The sequence below is a fragment of the Lichenostomus cassidix genome, chromosome 1 (genome assembly GCF_008360975.1).
Source record: "Lichenostomus cassidix isolate B80296 chromosome 1, HeHo_3.0, whole genome shotgun sequence".
NCBI classification, from domain to species: Eukaryota; Metazoa; Chordata; class Aves; order Passeriformes; family Meliphagidae; genus Lichenostomus; species Lichenostomus cassidix.
Window position 1 is genome coordinate 1,081,988 of NC_139479.1, and position 6,000 is coordinate 1,087,987.

The following is a 6,000-nucleotide window of genomic DNA, read 5'->3' on the forward strand; positions in this document are numbered from 1 at the left end:
GGGCAGGATATTCCCAGCTGTTCCAGCCACTGGGAAGAGCAAAGGCTTTGCCTTGGCAATCCCTGGAATCCCCTGCAAATAATTCCCTCCCCTCTGCTGAGGAAAAACAATCCCAGAAGAGCTCCCAGCCCAAAAGGGAGAAGAAATGAAACCAAAAGTGACCTGGTGCTGCTCAGATTCCTCCCAGCTGCTTTAGGAGGGTTGGGATTACAGTTGGGATGATAAGGAACATCAGCAGGGAGGCAAAGCTGCAGAACCTTGGGCTGGAAAAGGAGTTTTTTGGGAAACTCCAGAGGCTTTGTGTGTTGTGCAGTAAACAGGCAGGGCTGGGAGGTGGCAGTTGGTCACACTCAGCTCCTCATCCCTGGCAGTGTCCAAGGCCAGGTTGGACATTGGGGCTTGGAGCAGCCTGGGACAGTGGGAGCTGTCCCTGCCATGGCTGGGGTGGGATGGGATGAGTTGAAGGTCCTTTCCACCCAAGCCATTCCAGAGCTGTGCTGTTCATTGGTTTTTGATTTCTTTGCTCTCTGAGCTGTGCTGCTCCCAGAGCTGCTCCACATGACCTCCCTGGCCAAGGTTGTTCCCTGCTGGTCTCCTCTCCAGGCTGGCTGGAGGTTCTCCCTTCTCTGGGCTGTGTACCACTGGTTTGTGATGGATAAAATTCCTGGTGCTGGGACTAATCCAGAGCTCTGCCCTGATCTGTGCATTGTCAGCCATCTCCTGGAATTATGGAGCCATGGGATTGCAGGATGGATTGGGTTGGAAGAGCCTGAAGGAACATCCAGCTCCAGCTTCTCTGCATTAGGTGGCAGGGACACCTCCCACTGTCCCAGGCTGCTCCAAGCCCCAGTGTCCAGCCTGGCCTTGGACACTGCCAGGGATCCAGGGGCAGCCACAGCTTCTCTGGCAATTCCATCCCAGGGCCTCCCCACCCTGCCAGGGAACAATTCCTAATTCCCAATATCCCATCTCTCCCTGCTCTCTGGCAGTTTGAAGCCATTCCCTGTGTCCTGTCCCTCCATCCCCTGTCCAGACTTGCTCTCCATGATCCCTTTAGGTGCTGATTTCCCTGATTTTTCTGAGCTGGGCTGGTGAATCACTGCTGAGAAATACAACATTTCTCCCTGTGTAGGTTTTCCTGCTCCTCAGCCTCTGCTCTCTCTGAGTAATCAGTGACTGGGAGAGGATTGTAAATCCCATCATCCCAACCCTGCCTGGGACATTCCTGCCGACCTCGGGGAGCTCTAAAAACAGCTGTGGTCTGAAACCCTTCCCTAATTGCACTGTGAGGAGCACGAGCCCCCTCCCTGGGTTATTCTGGTGGGAATTGCACAGTCCCTAAATGCTGGCATTGAGGAGAGGACAATAGTGGTGTTCCTCATGTGAGAATCCACAGAAATGTCATGGCTCCTTTCAGTGGGCTCTGTGGCCAAACCGCACGGACCAGCTGGAGTCCCATGGCACAGGGTTTGACCAAAAGTATTTGCTGAGGGATTTTTGGGAGGATGAAACCAAGTCCAGGGGTTCACCAAGGTGCCTCATTCCTGCACACACGTGCACACGCTTTGTTTTCACAGAATCCCAGAATCCCAGAGGCTGGCAAAGCCCTCCCAGCCCATGCAGTCCCAGCTGTGCCCAATGGCCACCTTGTCCCCAGCCCAGAGCACTGAGTGCCACAGCCAGGCCTTCCTGGGACACCTGCAGGGATGGGGACTGCAAACCTCCCTGGGCAGCTCCTGCCAAGGCCTGAGCACCCTTTCCATGCAGAAATTCCTGCTGCTGGCCAAGCTGAGCCTCCCCTGGCCCAGCCTGAGGCTGTTCCCTCTCCTGCTGTCCCTGTTCCCTGGAGCACAGCCTGACCCCCCGGCTGTCCCCTCCTGGCAGCAGCTGTGCAGAGCCACAAGGTTCCCCTGAGCCTCCTTTGCTCCAGCCTCAGCTCTTTCCCAGCTCCCTCAGCACTTTTCCAGCCCCTTCCCAGCTCTGTTCCTGCCCTGGACACTCTGCAGCCCCTCCAGGTCTCTCCTGCAGGACCAGAACTGGACACAGCTCTGGAATGACCTCTCAGTGCCCAATCCCTGCCCTGCTCCTGCTGGACACACAATTCCTGCTCCAATCCAGGATGTTTTTGACCTCCATGGCCACCTGGGCACCCTGGGCTCATCCCCAGGAATCCAGGAACAGAACATTCCTCAAGCAGCTCCCTGGCCATTGCCAGTGACAGAACCACCCAGTTAGAAGAATTCCAAAGAGCTGCAATTGCTTCAAGAATGCACTGAAGGAGAGATGAGAGAAGAGGAGATGAAGAATAGGTGGAAATTAATTTAATTATAGGAGACACCTGCTGCAGCTTGAAAGCAAATTAATGCAAGGACCCCCAAGGTGCAGTTTCCTGTCGTAGGAAGAGGATTGACAACTCCTGCTGGAAATGCTTTGGTTCCTGACAATGAGGCTCAAATTGAAAACTAAAATTGAACTTCTTTGTAGCCAAAAACAAAAACAAAAACAAAAAAAAAAAAAAAAAGAATTGGAGAAAAACTACAAAAAACTGACCAAGGGACAAAAGAGGATCCAGGCATTTGCATTTCAGTCCTGTCTGAGCTCCCAGGAAGGGCCAGCACTTTGAAAGATGTCCCAGACAAATGGCATCTGTTTATCTGAACTCAGAGAAACTCCTCTCCTCTCCTCTCCTCTCCTCTCCTCTCCTCTCCTCTCCTCTCCTCTCCTCTCCTCTCCTCTCCTCTCCTCTCCTCTCCTCTCCTCTCCTCTCCCTCTCCTCTCCTCTCCTCTCCTCTCCTCTCCTCTCCTCTCCTCTCCTCTCCTCTCCTCTCCTCTCCTCTCCTCTCCTCTCCTCTCCTCTCCTCTCTTTTGGAGAATTCCTTCCATTTCTGTAATTTAGCTTTTTTACAAAACCCTTCTTCCTCCAGGTGGGAAAAGTGGGAACCATGGAACGCTTTGGGTTGGAAAAGACCTTAAAACTCATCTCATTCCAACCCCTTGCCATGGGCAGGGACAACTTCCACTATCCCAGAATTATTTATTATTTTTAATTTTACCCTTTTTATTCTCTTTTAGTTGCTCAGGACATCAGTTTGGAAAATCCTTGTAGGGCTTGGTGGATCCTGGGAATGTGATGGTGGCCTCACATCATTTCCCATATTCCAAAGGGTGTTTGAATGCCTGGAAACCTCATTTTAATTAATTAATTAATTTTGTCAAGCCTAATTAAAAGAGCTCCAGGAGCGTTTGGACAACACCCTCAGGGATGCCCAGGGTGGGATTTTGGGATGTCCTGTGGGTCTCTTCCATTCAGGATATTCTGGGATATTTTCAGGACATTCTGAAATTCCATAATATTCAGGTATTCCATAATTCCAATATTCAGGTATTCCACAAAAACCTTTCCCTGCAGATGAAGACTCCCAGAGAGGCTTCATCTTGATTCCAATCCTCTTGGAATTTGAAATTATCCCAGAGTATCCTTCAGGTCACCTGCAGGTCATTGGAGAAGCCTTGGAGAAAAGGGCTGATTGTTCCTCAGCAGTGACACACAAGTGTTGGAGAAATCAGAATTTGGAATAATGAATTTTTTAATCACTTCCTCCTCTTTGAGGGAAACAATTCCCAAGCCAATTCCATTTTTATTGCTGCTCTCCCAGAAGCTTCAAAGGGAAAGGATTTTATCACTCCGGTAGAGTCAGATTTGGGATCAAAACTCGCCGCAGAATCAAAGATTGTGGCTCTTTTCCTCCTGCTGCACTTTTTGTCTGGGAAACAACCTCCTTTTGCATAACTGGACTGGTTTTTGCATTTAAAAATATTTTTTAATTCTGTTTTACTTCGTATTTTTGACAGTTTTCAACTATTTCTGGGAATTGTTTGGGAAACAACCTCGTTTTATATAATCCTAGTGGGTTTTTTCATTCAAAAATATTCTTTATTCTCCTTTATTTTATCTTTTCCATGGTTTTCAGCTATGTCTGGGAATTGTCTGGGAAACAACCTCATTTTGTATAATTGTAGTGGGATTTTTAATTTAAATTCTTTAAAAAATCTTCTATTTTATCTTTCTCATGGTTTTCAGCTATGTCTGGGAATTGTTTGGGAAATAACCTCATTTTATATAATCGTAGTGGGTTTTTTCCATTTAAAAATATTTTTCATTCTCTTTTATTTTATCTTTTTCATGGCTTTCAGCTCTTTCTAGGAATTGTTTGGGAAATAACCTCGTTTTATGTAAATGTAGTGGGCTTTTTAATTTAAAAATATTTTTATTCTCTTTTATCTTATATTTTTCATGGTTTTCAACTCCTAGGAATTGTTTGGGAAACAACCTCATTTTATATAATTGTAGTGGGTTTTTAATTTAAAAATATTTTTATTCTCTTTTATTTTATATTTTTCATGGTTTTCAGCTTCTAGGAACTGTTTGGGAAATAACCTCATTTTATATAATTGTAGTGGGTTTTTCATTTAAAAATATTTTAATTCTTTTATTATATATTTTTCATGGTTTTCAACTTTCTATTATTTGTTTGGGAAACAGCCTCATTTTATATAATTGTAGTGGGTTTTTTTCCCCTACATTAAAACATTAAAAAATATTATTTATTCTCTTTTATTTTATATTTTTCATGGTTTTCCACTCTTTCTAGGAATTGTTTGGGAAATAACCTAGTTTTATATAATTGTAGTGGGTTTTTTATTTTAAATAATTTTATTCTTTTATTTTATCTTTTTCATGGTTTTCAGCTATGTCTGGGAAGTGTGTGAGAAATAACCTCCTTTTATATAAATGTAGTGGGTTTTTAATTTAAAAATACTTTTTTAAAATTCTATTTTATCTTTTTCATGGTTTTCAGCTATGTCTGGGAATTGCTTGGGAAATAACCTCATTTTATATAATCGTAGTGATTTTTTTTTTTACATTTAAAATATTTTTTATTCTCTTTTATTTTACTTTTTTTGTTGTTTCTGGGTATTGTATGTGGTGTTGTACACACAGAATGACACCCAATTCAAACATCCCATCACTCCCATATGATTTTTTTATTTAATTCTCAATATAATTTAGACTAACTCCAATTGAGAGCTGACTGAAATAGTTCATCTTCCTTTCTTCTCCGTGTCAAAGCACCAAACTATCCTACTAGAGAGAAAAAAAGCTGTTTTGATCAGTGCCAGGCAGCAACTGCCCTTAATGGTGTTAAAAATAGCATTTTTGGGGTAGAATAGGTGGATATTTAAATGCTGCTGTGTCATATTGTGACATGCTGGTATTAGTCAGTGCATAATTCCATTGATTTGTCATGAAATATCAGGAAAATAAGAGAACTTCCATAAAATAGGATGTGTTTTCAATCTTCCCTCCCAACCCAAACCATTCTGGGATTCCAGCTGAAGGCTGAGCTGCAGATAAGCAGAGAATTGTGCTGGAAAAGTCACCACATTCCTCTGATTTCTCCTTTGTGCTGGAATTCTCATGGAGTCGATGTCACTGCAGCTGCAGCTGTGCCAGATGGATCATCTGGGGGAAAAATCTCTTTGCATCTGGATTATAGAAATATGGAATTGTGGATGGGTTGGATTGGGTTGGGTTAGGTTGGGTTGGGTTGGGTTTGGTTGGGTTGGGTTGGATTGGATTTGATTGGATTGGATTTGGTTGGGTTGGATTGGGTTGGATTGGGTTGAACTGGGTTGGATTGGGTTGGGATGGGTTGGAAGGACTTCAAAGCCCATCCAGTGCCACCCCTGATTAGGGACACCTTCCACTGTCCCAGGCTGCTCCAACCCCAATGTCCAGCCTGGCCTTGGACACTGCCAGGGATCCAGGGGCAGCCACAGCTTCTCTGGGAATTCCATCCCAGCTCCTCCCCACCCTCACAGAAAAGGATTTTTGTAGGACAGAGACTCCATTTGAGTGAAGCTCTGGGAACATCTTGTTCTCTTTTTTAAAACTGGTTTAACTACAAGGTCTGCTGGTGTTTGACTTGGTTCAGCTTC